This window comes from Delphinus delphis, chromosome 5 (genome assembly GCF_949987515.2).
Source record: "Delphinus delphis chromosome 5, mDelDel1.2, whole genome shotgun sequence".
Taxonomy (NCBI): Eukaryota; Metazoa; Chordata; class Mammalia; order Artiodactyla; family Delphinidae; genus Delphinus; species Delphinus delphis.
This window is the reverse complement of record NC_082687.1, coordinates 63,410,880-63,423,869: the sequence shown is the minus strand read 5'-3', so window position 1 is coordinate 63,423,869 and position 12,990 is coordinate 63,410,880. Positions and strand designations below refer to the sequence as shown.

General features: G+C 38.2%; 1 protein-coding gene and 1 pseudogene across 7 annotated transcripts in view; one reads left to right on the top strand and one right to left on the bottom strand.

Moving 5' to 3' along the window:
* Positions 1–12,990, top strand: part of LOC132425944 (RE1-silencing transcription factor-like) — a 191,574-nt gene that overhangs the window by 9,377 nt on the left and 169,207 nt on the right. For 4 of the 7 annotated variants that reach the window (XR_009519554.1, XR_009519552.1, XR_009519550.1 and 1 more), the window contains exons 2-5: positions 1,010–1,081; positions 11,228–11,331; positions 11,467–11,654; positions 12,395–12,546. The gene's annotated coding sequence lies outside the window, so the exon portion shown is untranslated. The remainder of the gene's footprint in view (positions 1–1,009; positions 1,082–11,227; positions 11,332–11,466; positions 11,655–12,394; positions 12,547–12,990) is intronic. The other 3 variants (XR_009519553.1, XM_060012461.1, XR_009519555.1) reach the window with 2 other exon arrangements.
* Positions 5,094–7,287, bottom strand: LOC132425948 (polyadenylate-binding protein 4-like; annotated as a pseudogene).

Sequence of the window (12,990 nt, the reverse complement as noted above, 5' to 3'; positions counted from 1 at the left end):
ATTCAGTGGGTCAGGAATTTGGACAGCATAGTAGGAATGGCTCGTCTGCTGCCTGATGTCAGTGGTTGAACTGAGAAGTCTCAAAGACTAAGTGTTGACAGCTGGGGGTTGGGTGATCCTAGAGTATTTACTCACATGTCTGGCATCCAGCCTAGGAAAACTCAAAGACTAGGATTGCTGACTAGAGCATCTGTAAGTGGCCTCTCCATATGGTTTGGGCTTCCTCACCCAAGTATACCAGCCTTAGAGTAGTAGAACTTCTTAATGGCAGCTCAGGGCTCCAGAAGAAAGTGTCTCAGCAAACAAGGTGGAACCACATTGTCTTTCCTGACCTAGCATCTAAAGTTATGTAGCATTGTTTTAGCTGTATTCTCTTGGTTATACGAGAGTCAAAAATCCACTCACATTCAAGGGAAGAAAAGATAGACTCTCATATCTTCGTAGTAGGAGTGTCAGTACGACTTTTATTATTATAAAGGAGCATGTGAAATGGACGATATGGATGTGATCATCTTTGGAAAATACAGCCTGTTATCCCTGTCCATGTATGAAATGTTGCTGTAATAGACAGCCCACCTTAAGGTATTGCCTAGCTATTGGAGTCCTTTGCTGGCTGTACCCTCTTACCCAAATGTCTCCAAGGAGCCTGTTGGTCAGAGGACTATGACCTTGTTCCTAGTTATCAATAGTTAGCTATTAATGAGAATTACATGGACTTTCTGGAGAAGATGGAATACTTAAAATTCACACAGTTTACACTGAACCTTTGTCATGAAGCCTCTTAGTGTTTTGGGAGAATACCTGTGTGACACAGACATATGTATACATAGACCTATGAATATTATTTCATTACAATTTAGTTAATGTAGTTGAAATTTTAGAAAAGTGGGGTAAAAGGATTGTTTTTTACTTAGGAGATAGTTATGTGTTTCTGCTACATCATATCATAGGAGCAAGATGTTAACTGGTTGCATTTTACTGAAAGTGAGAATATTTTTGTTTTTTGTAGGTATGCAGTATGAGGAGGAGGAGGATGAAATCCCCCAGATTTGTGGCAAGAGGCATGCTAGATTGTAATCAGGTAACTTTTTAGACCAAACTGAATCAACTTGAAAAGCACTATAACCTATACAGGGATTTCCTGCTAATTCTGTTTTTGAAAATTAAATGTTCTATATGAATATGCTACATGAGAGCTGGTTTCTCATTTTATTTATTTATTTAAATATTTAACTTTAACTTTTGAAGTATTTCCGACCTACACAAAAGTTACACAAAGAAATCATGTTTGTACTTCACCCAGATTCCATAAATGTTAACCTTATATTACATTTTCTTTGTCTTTTCCTTTTTCTCTCTCTCTACGTATATTTTTTTTCTGAAACATTTGAGAGTAATTTGGTTACATAAGAACATTCTTTTACATACTCATAATAGAACTCATCAAAATCAGGAAATTAAATATGCATACAGTTATCTTATTTAATTTAGAAACCATATCCAAATTCTGCCAGTTGTCCAACTAACGTTGTTTATAACAAAATAAAAAAAAATTTTTTGATCCTGGATCCAACATAAGAGCACATAGTGCAGTTAGTTTCCATGCCTTATTTTTTTGTCTCCCATAATCTACAACAGTTTCTCACTCTTTTTCTGTTTTTCCTTACCTTGACATTTTTGAAGAATACAGACCAGTTACTTTTTAGAATGCCCCTCAGTTTGGGTTTCCTCATAATTGGATTCAGATGATTACTTTTGGAAACAGTGAATTTTCTGCTCTTAGTGCATTATATCAGGAGGTACATGATGCCTATTAGGTGCTGTTAATTTGATTCCTTTGTTTTCTCATTATTTTAAATGGATGAAGCTACAGTAGGTGGTAGTATTTCAACACAAATTCCCATTCAATTCTGAGTATAATTAACTGTAGTAAAAGTCAGTAAGAAGCCTTACATATAGGTAAGAAGAGTAACTTTTAACTAAATAAAGTAACATCCTGCTACAGGATGTAAAATGTAAAAACTCTCCTCTCTTACCAAACTGACAGTTGCTTTGTATATAGTAACATTATGATGCCTCTTTGACCCTTGCCATCTCCAAGATGCACATCCTCTCAGTTGACCCTTTCTCCTTTTTCAAAGAACACATGCTTCTGACATTCTACTAGTTGTATTTGGAGGATAAGTGAACCTGTCTTGAACATTGTTTTGTTAAAAATCTATTGAGTTTTTGGTGTGTAAATACATATCTATTTTCCCTATTAAACATGACTATAAAAACTTCTTACTGAGATATTTTGTATTTTCTATGATGTTTGAGTATTAAACACCAAGAGACATTTTATTAGTAAATGCCTATATTCTGTAGGCTATGCCTAAATTCTGTAATCTCTAGGGAGAAAGAATATTTTGATCTTAGCCAAAAGAGAATTGTTTTCAATGTATGTGACAGGTTGCTCAAGGATAAAATACTCTATTTGACCAGTCATTGCATTTAACATTTGTTACAAAATAAATTATTAGATGCTTATACTTGAATTGATTATAGGTGCTTTGGCTATTGTGAGATGACATTTTGTTTTTTCACTATTTAACATCAAGTGATCTGTCCCAAGCATTGTGAATGTGATATTACTTAATATAACCAATGCTTTCAATAAGATGATTTCTTGTACAATTATGATGGTAGATGGCATAAATATGAACTATTCATAGAGTTTAGGTGTTTAAAGAATAGCATTTGAATGAAGTACTACTGTTCTAATGATTTGGGGGAAACTAACTATGGTTCAGCTCCGTGGGGGACTGAAACTTGTTCATAGTTTTGTAAAGATTTTTCATTGTAAATTGTCCATAAAAACCATTGCTATTTATCTTACGGACAGTGCCTTCTAGGTGCTTCTTACATATCAATGGCTAACCCAGATCATTGTGAGAAATTTTTCTTTCCTGTCAGCTCACAGTCTCTACTGAAGGAAATTGCCCCCACCATTCTCGAGGCCATACCTTGTACAGGGATGATTGTGTACTGTGTTCTCTACCATAGCATCTGACTTCTAATAGTGGTGGCCATGGTGGATTGAATCAGGGTGGGACTTTGACCCAAAGCCAGCCAATCTGTAGGCTGGCCAGTAACCTGTGTGGTAATCTGATGATGTCAAAATGGGAGGCTGATGATTAGTTGGGCTACACATGTTGTTTCAGAAAATTAATCTGAGGATGGGGGAGTTAGTTACTAAGGAGAGGAGGCTAGAAGCTGAGTCCGGCTATGCAGCTCTTCCTGTGTGGTGGTGAGGGGAGAGATTCCTCTTGCACTTATATCTACTTGTATCTTCATTGTATAGCTCCTTCCCCATCCCTGACATGAACAAGTGTCTATTCCTTATAAACAGTACATCTACTCTTTTAGATTCTTTGTTCTTCTTTAAGGCATCATTCTGTGATTTCTCTCTATCTACACTACTAATTCTGATCTCTCACTCTTGCTCCATTTGTTATCATCAGTCATTTGCTGAATATTTTCACTTCAGTGACTTATTCTCATCTTACCTTTAACATATTCAAAATAGAATAATTTTAACCTAAAGTTGAAATTCTTACCCATTCCATATTTTAGTCATTGATATCATCATCTTCACAGTCATTCAAATAGAGGGTTTTTTTGTTTTTTGTGTTTTTTTTAATAAGAAACGCTGTTTAACTTTTGAGGTGATAAAAAAGTAAAATAACAATGAAATATTTTGTTTTTACATGTCATGTTGAATCAGACAACAACTTAAACAAAATCGTTTGTTCTTAGAGTATATGGAAATGAGCAATCCTCCATACTCATAGCAGAAATATTAAGTGGCACAAATCTCTGAACAGCATTTGGGCAATTTAAATATTAAACGTTAATTCCAATGAATCATACATTTTCTGAAGAAAATAATTATATACATCAGCTTTTAAGAATTTGCAAAGGGTGTTTATCTCCAAGTTGTTTATGATAGAGGAAAAAAAAGGGAGGAAACAATCTAGCAACCTATATGTTTATCAAGAGGAAATTGTTATATTATGGTACAAACATTAAAGGAAAGATAAAAGTCATTAAAATTATAGTGCAAATAATTATTTGTGGTCATGGAAGTTGACTATGGCGTATTGTCAAATTAAGAAAGCAGTTTCAAGCAAGGTTTATAGCATGATTCCATTTTTGTTAAATCATGTGTATAAATATAGAGAAATTTGGGAGGAGATGCAAGAAATGTTAACAGAAGATCTGTCTGCATAATAGGATTATGTGTTGCCGTAATTTTTTCATTGTCCATAATTTTTTCATTGTCTAAAGAGATTTTAAATTTAGAAAATGTACAGTGAATATACATATAGTTCATACAAAAAAAACAAACAGATTTTCTCATTCTTTCATAGCTAAAGTATTGCCACGGAAATATTTTAATATTTCTTTTGTACTGGTAATATATGAAACAGAAGACTCGAATATATGGTTACAGGAAACAACAAAGCAGAGTAAAAAAAAATAAAACAACAACAACAAAACTATTTTTAGACACCTTTGGTATGAGAGAATCAGAATTTTAAAAGTAATTACTTAAATGTAAATAAATAACTCTTGCATCTATTTCCGAAGTGGATTTCAAACAGCACACAGTAAAAGTCAGTATAATAAAACCCTTTTTAAAAAGTATAGAGGAGCTGAGTAATATAGAGGAAAGGCAGAAGAGAATAAAAGATCTGGGAATGGGACTGAAATAAAAATCATGCTGGAAAGCAGCCTAAGTGATACAACTTCCATTTATCAGAAAATCAATTAGCGAACTTCTGATCAATCAAGGCTAAAAGTGAGCCTTCATAGGTTACATAGCTCTTAAGGTCTAATAAAGGAGACGTGGAGTTCATAAACTTTTACTGTTTTGAACCCTGAGACAATATCACTACGTGTTACAACATATAACAGAGATTAGAAAACACAGTTGTTAAAGAGAATGTCTGTGTTTTCTATATATGACTTTTGTAATGTTGGTACCTGGTTCAAAACTTAAAGCATAATTTTATGCTGTATATGTATGAAGAGAATTAAGAGTAGGCCAACTTTTTTTTTTTAGCGGTACGCGGGCCTCTCACTGTTGTGGCCCCTCCCATCGCGGAGCACAGGCTCCGGGACGTGCAGGCCCAGCGGCCATGGCTCACGGGCCCAGCTGCTCTGCGGCATGTGGGATCCTCCCGGACCGGGGCACGAACCCGTGTCCCCTGCATCAGCAGGCAGACTCTCAACCACTGCGCCACCAGGGAAGCCCCTAGGCCAACTTTTTGACCTGAAATGATACAGGCTTATAACTTAAGAAATGTGGAAGTTAAGGTTTTACTATTCAAGTCACAATTTTGATAACCAGCAAGCACCTGGATTATGTCAACCAATGGAAAGAACAGTAAAATATCCTATAAAGCAGGTTTGTAGGCAACATTAAAAAACTCCATCATTAATTTCAGCCATCAGAAAAACACCATTTCAGGATATAAATTGAAAGGAAATTCAACTATTTCCTAGTATTTTAAACATTAATTCAAAATGAAATTAGATATTGAGTTTGTAGTAGCAATTTTTAAACTTTGGTTTCTTTAAAAAAAAATAGGTGAGAAATTAGAAGATTTCTGTTTGTAACAATAAATTACTTTGCAATCCTTGGGTATAAGAACTACTTTGGGCATATTTTCATGGAAGAAATTGAAGCTAGCAATATTATTAAAATAAGAAGTATGCAATAAATGCAAATAATTACCACACTTCAGTTGGTTCAAAATGCAGTAAAAATATATCTAATTATACTTATTGCTATTAGCACTACATCAAAATCAGAAAAATATACCATATTATAATTAGATGGTGTGCCTCCATAAAAAGAACCGAGGTTCTAAGATTCACTTATTTTTCCTCCAAAGAAAAATAAATAGCTTTGTATACAAAACCTTCGATCCTAATGTTTACTAAACTAAGCACCCATCAGTTGGGATTTGAAATTTACTGAGGAGGATTCAGGCAGAGATCACTAACATCCCCCAAGCTGCTACAAACACTGGCTGGTGCATTAAGTTTTCCTCTCCTACAGCCTCTGGGCCAGGGCGATGTTGAGCGGCTTGGAGCCCAAGATGCGGCCATTCATCTCAGTCATTGCTTTAGTGGCCTCCTCAGGAGAGGAGAAGCAGATCAAGCCAAACCCTTTGTTTCGCCCTTCTTCCTGCATTACCTTAACTCTGCTAATTGATCCAAATGAAGAAAATTCCCTCCGTAGCTTTTCATCATCAGTGGTCTCATCCAGGTTCTTAATATAGAGTTTTGCCCCCCAGCACTGCCGAAATCTTTCCTGTTTCAGCTGTTCAGACATTTGCTTTAACTCAGCCTGTCACTCTGCTTTCTTTTGTGCCCGGCCTACAAAAAGCAGTTGTCCATTTATGTCCTTTCCATTCATTTCTTCAGCAGCCTTTTTGGCAGCCTCATGGCTATCAAAACTCACAAAGCCAAAAAGCCTTTGGATTTCCCACTGGAATCTGTCATCACCTTAACACTCAGGGTTTTCCCATATTTGCTGAAAACTTCCCTCAGTCTCTCATCATCCATGTCATCTCCGAAGTTTTTGATGTAAACATTGGTGAACTCACTGGCTTTGTTTTGGAGCTCGGCTTCCCGATCTTTGCGGCTTTTGAATCTGCCAACAAACAGCCTGCAGTCCTTAAGCAGTGCCCCATTCATCTCCTGGATGGCCCTGTCAGTGGCAATCTGGTTCTGAAAGTGTACGAACGCATAGCACCTGGAGCTGTGATCATCACTCATCATCTTGGAGGACGGGATCTTCCCAAAAGATGAAAAGTGTTCATAAAGGGTTTTGTTATCAATGGATTTGTCCAGATTCTTGATGAACACGTTCCCAATTCCAGATTTCCTCAAGTAGGCGTCACGCTGAGACCACATGAGACGGATGGATTTGCCCTTTATAGGGTCAAAGTTCGTGGTGTCCGGGGCCTTCTGGGCATCTGCCAGCTGCAGAAAGTTCACGTAGGCATAGCCCAGAGAGGGGCAGGTGACCAGGTCCCTGCAGATGCGGATAGACAGCACGGGCCTCACAGCGCTGAACTTCTTAAACAGCAGGTCCTCGGTGACATCCGCGTGGAGGTCACCCACGTACAGGGAGGCCTGGCGGTACTTGGCACCTACATGCATCTCCTGGCTCCTCACCACCACAAGCCGGTCCCTAAGGAGCTCCTGTTGTGACTTCTGCAGGAGGGTGGCCCGGGCTCATGCGTGGTGGCCTCAGAGTCGGCGCTCTGAGGCCAGGCGATGCGGTTCATTCATGTACAGCTCCCCAGGCTCGGGCAGCACCCTCAGTCAAAAGCCACTCAGCAACCAGTCCGGCCAACCCTGGAAGGGGGCGACAGAACCTTGAAATCTCAAAGAAGGATTCCTAGGTCAAGCCGGTCCTTCCCGGCCACTTGGTGAGGAATCTTCAAGTGGCGGGCTGGCCCTCCATCTCAGCGTTCTCCACAGCCATTCTCCGGTGGCTGGCTTCTGACTAAAAATAGGCCTCGCTCAGGCCGGTTTAAAGTTACAGCCGCCGGGGGAAAGAATTCCACAAGTGGCGTCTGAGGCGGCGGCCCGGGACGCGGCGCGCGGCCGGCGGGCGTGGGGCGCCGGAGCCCCGAACCAACCGGGACCGGGTCGTGCAGGCGCCACCGGCCGCATGCGCCCTGACCAACCCCGGCCGCTCTCCTCCCTGCAGACCCCGCCTAGAGTTCTTATTTTATCTTTTTTTAATCCTTTTTAAAAATTATATAAGTTTCAGGAATACAGCATTATAGTTCAACATCTGTATATACAACAGAGTGATCACCACCGTAGTCTAGTTACCATCCATCATCGTACAGTTGATCCCATTCACCCATTTCAACTACCCCTCAACTCCCTTCCCCTCTGGTAACCATTAATCTGTCCTATATCTGTAAGTTTGTTTTTCTGTTCTTTTGTTTGTTGGTTGGTTTGGTTTGGGGTTTTTTGTTTAGACTCCACATATGAGTGAAATCATATGGTATTTGTCCTCCATCTGACTTAGCATAATTATCTAAAGGTCCATTCATGTTGTCATACTTGTTTTTATCTTTGTGCATTTTCTTTAGTTTTTATCTTCAGACGCATTTTTCAAGAAATGTTTCAAACATATTGGATGAAATTGATATATAAAGGACATTTGTAAATTAGGGCTTTCTTATAGTTCTTAAGTTCTGTTTGAATTATTTTACCAATATGTCTCTTTCCCCCAAATTTAACTAAGTTCTACAGAGAAAGCGTTCTTAGACTTATTCCTTTTTTGGATACCACATAGTATTTTTTGTAATGATTTATATAGAGTGGTTGGTATTTAATGATTAGTATTTACTGAATTTAATAATAATGGAAATGGGGAAATATGCTGGAAAACATCACTGAGTTGTAACTGATTATGAACTCAACTGTTTTTCCAGTTCCCATTTTGACAAGAAAGGCTTGGTCAGACAACAGCTGGATGCTTTTGATGAGTTTATTCAGATGTCTATTCAAAGAATTGTGGAAGATGCTCCACCTATAGACCTATAAGCGGAAACAGCATGCTAGTAGAGAAGTTGAAGAACCAGTAAAATGGTTATTCTAATAAAGTAACATAAATAAGAGTATTGATTTGAAATTTCAGTCCTTAACTCACCTGGCCTAACAGTTAAAAAAAAAAAAAGAAGAGGGTCTGTAGGTGTTTTTAGTAGTGTTCTTCTAGTATCATCAATCAGCTCCTGATTTATTCTTACTAATGAAGAGATACATTTTTGCAAGTAATGTAAAACCCTAATCCTTATTCAGATAGTAAGTATTTAATAGCCAGTAAGACACAACTCAGAGATATGATAGACTACTAAGAGAAGCAAGCCAGAAATAGTTATATTGCTTCGGAAAAACCTCACTTTTTTTCTTTTACAGTGTAAGGAATCATAAAAGAAAAAGTATGTGAAGGACTTTTTCCCTTGATTATTTGTTGCATGAAATACATTATCATAACAATAGAAGATATAATAAAGGAAAACCATCAATCATATTAGCTGTTTTAATTTTTCTAAGTTCATTGTAGTCTCTGTTTTCATATGCATGTTTTTTTAGCATTGTTAAAATCATAGCAAGGCTATAACTTTATTTAACTTATTTTTTATATAACTTTATTTATTTTTGGCTGCATTGGGTCTTTGTTGCTGTGCGGGGGCTTTCTCTAGTTGCAGTCAGCAGGGGCTACTCTTCGTTACGGTGCACGGGCTTCTCATTCAGGTGGTTTCTCTTGTTGCAGAGCACAGGCTCTAGGCATGCGGGCTTCTGTAGTTGTGGCACGTGGGCTCAGTAGTTGTGGCTCACAGGCTCTAGAGCACAGGCTCAGTAGTTGTGGCACATGGGCTTCGTTGCTCCACAGCATGTGGGATCTTCCCGGACCAGGGATCAAGCCCATGTCCCCTGCATTGGCAGGCAGATTCTTAACCACTGCACCAACAGGGAAGTCCCAAGGCTATAATTTTAGAATCTAGTTTTACATGAATAATAATGACTGACCCTAGTTTTTGAGTAGAGAGGCAGCATGATGGGCCTTGAGGGACAGGGAAAACTGAAAAACAAGGGGAAGTAGGGAGAGCCCCAGAAATAGAATTAGACAGAAAGAGAGAATATTACTTCCGGCCAGTTCAGTCCCTCTTTTCTGTAGCTTATCTTGTAAGGGCTGATGTATTATTCTCATTCTGGCTGGAGGTGCTGCACAGACTTCTGCTGTTAAGAACAAAAATAATTGGCACTTCTGGCACTGTGTTGGAAAATGGGCATAAAATGCCTTTTTTATACGTAGAGCATTTTCTCTTCATGGTCTTTGCAAAACAAGAGAGACAACAATATTATAATGTAGCATTTTCAAAGTGCCAGTGTCATAAGTACTTATGGAGGAAGAGATGTCTCAAGCTGGTATATCAGAGCCTACAGGAGGAGATGGGAGGGACTTTAACTCTGAAGGGCAGGGTAGGACTTGTCTTAGTAGAGAAAAGATACTTAATCATTTCAGCAAATAAATACTTGGTATATCAATATTTGGCTTGGGGATAGATTTTAGGGTCTATAACAGTATATGATTTTTGGTTTGATTTGTTTTTGATAGGTATTAGTAGAAGATAAGATGAAACCAGATTGTCACAGCCTTTGGATGTCATTGGATGTCAAGGGGAATTGTGGAAAGATTGTCAAAGAATGTGCATGAAGCATTATTTTAGAAAGGTTACTTAGGAGATCATGTTTACTTGGCGTGGAGAGGCTGGAGTCAGATTAAAATCTTGGTATAGCTTGGGTTTCAGATAATAATGTCCTATACTAGAGTGATAGTAGAAATGAGTAGTTGGATGGCTGGCTTCCATTTGACTCATTATCACCACCAGTTCTCTATGCTTTTTTCCTACTCCAGTTTGGGAAGCTTGGGTGTCAACAATTTACCTTTAATGGTCTGCTTACTCTCATCTTCTCCTCCTCTGAGAATTGATCTAGAGAGAAATACACTATCCATTTATAATTGGAAAGTTTTCGTGGGTCTTGTTTTATTGGGCAACAAATAGATATGTTACTGAAAACTTTTTTTTTCTGCTAAGGGCTGAGCTATAGTCAGCCAGGGCTAGAAGTATTCAGTCCTTTATGTAGAGTAGTAATTAGGATTTTCTTTATGTTTAATTGAAGAGTTAGGTTTAGTTTTTCTGTGTTCTATTGATGAGATTAGAGTATAGTTCTAATTGTCCAAATTTATCTTTTCTTTTTTTCCTGGTAACTGTACTTCTGACCTGAATGAAGGAGAGGGCACATGAAACGGCTGTGTAGATCATTAGTGCAAATCCATTTTAATTGTTTCATATAAATTCAGAGCGTATGATACGTGTATAGTCTTACTTACTTGCGATATATTAACTCTTGATAAATGTTGCTTTTTGTCTTACACCTTAAGAAAGTGATGAAGTATAAAACTTTATGTCTGTGAAATATGGCTGTTGACTTTGGAGAGTACCCATATTAAAGTGGATTGATTTAGTCGGTTTATAGAGTTTTTTCTACTCAAAATGTTAATGGTGGTTTAAATGGAATCATCAAAAGTTTTATGGAAAAAAGTTGTTCACCCTCTTCATGTTTTTTGGTTTCATTTTAGCCAAGATATTTGCTGAAGTTTGAACAGCTTTACCTCTCCAAGCCCATAAGAGATGGTGCTGCTTCACCAGTGTTGCCACGTGAAGCCAGATTAAGAAATCTCACGTAAGAAAGAGTTATTCCAGCAGCTGATATTGAAATACAGTTTAGAAAATGCAGTTTTAACCAGTTGAGGGTTTTAACAATTACCTTACTATTAACTTGTGATCTGCTTTTATTTTCTGCTCCACTTTATAACAGAAACAGTCATTAAAGAAGGTGAAGAACAACTTCAGATGCAGCATCAGAAAACCTTTATTGGTAAAGTTCCAGTTATGTTGCATTCAATTTACTGTCTACTAAATGGCTTAGCAGATCATGATCTTTGTGAGTTACATGGCTGCCTCTTGGATCCTGATGGCTACTTCATTATTAATGGATCAGAAAAGGTATAGTAGCGTTATTTTTATAAATTTATTTTATTTGTTTATTATTTTTGGCTGTGTTGGGTCTTCGTTGCTGTGCACAGGCTTTCTCTAGGTGCGGCGAGCGGGGGCTACTCTTCGTTGCGGTGCGTGGGCTTCTCATTGCAGTGGCTTCTCTTATTGCGGAGCACAGGCTCTGAAGTGCACGGGCTTCAGTAGATGTGGCGTGTGGGCTCATTAGTTGTGGCTCGTGGGCTCTAGAGTGCAGGGTCAGTAGTTGTGGCGCACGGGCTTAGTTGCTCCGCGGCATGTGGGATCTTCCCGGGCCAGGGCTCGATCCCATGGCCCCTGCATTGGCAGGTGGATTCTTAACCACTGCACCACCAGGAAAGCCCTAGTAGCATTATTTTTTTAAAATTACACAATTATCATTAAGATTTAAATTATGAAAGTTGAAATTAAAAAGTAAGCTTTTCTATAGAATAATCTGAAAGTGGTAGTTGAATTATTTAGGGGGGTGACAGCTGAATTTATATAAACCAAAGTTTTATTTAGCTGTATATAATACGCACTAGAAATTTGGTCAGTTGTTCAAACTTGTATGTTTCTGTGGAGCATTTTTGCAAAATGGAGTTTGTAAAGTTCAAGAATTGATGTTTCAGTGAGCCTGTATGATGAGATTAAATTAAGATGCAGATTTCACGCTTCTTTCTACTTCAAGGACCTTGTGGGTTTTATGGCTGTAACTTTTATTGTCCATGTAGGTTCTGATTGGTCAAGAGAAAATGGCAACAAACACAACCTTTGTGTTTGCCAAAAAGGATTCTAAATATGCCTACACAGGAGAGTGTAGATCATGTCTGGAGAATTCTTTTGACCCACTATCTGGGTTAGCATGCTGGCAAGAGGAGGACAGGTATGGACTATTACATGATATTGTTTGGGTTTATTCCTGTTGGTCTAGTTTTGTAAGTTACCAGACTGCATGTTTAGTCAAAAAGTTTTTCTGGAGCATATTATCAGTGTTATATGCTAGGTATTTTATTATTTACTTACTACTGTGTAATAAATCACTCCAGTAGCAACATTTATCATCTTACAGTTTCTGGATGTGGCTTAATTGGGTCCTTTAGCTAAGTATCTCTCACAAGGCTTCAGTCAAGTTATTTGTCTGGGCTGCAGTCATCATCTTAAGGCTCGTTTGCATGGTTGTTGGCAGGAATCAGTTCCTTGCCGCTTGGCTCCCCTCCATACAGCAACTGATAACATGGCAGCTCACTTTGGCAGAGAGAGTAATTAAGAAAATTTGTAGAGCATAAGGGCAGGATGGTAGTCACCTTTTTTTTGTTTTTCTTTTTTT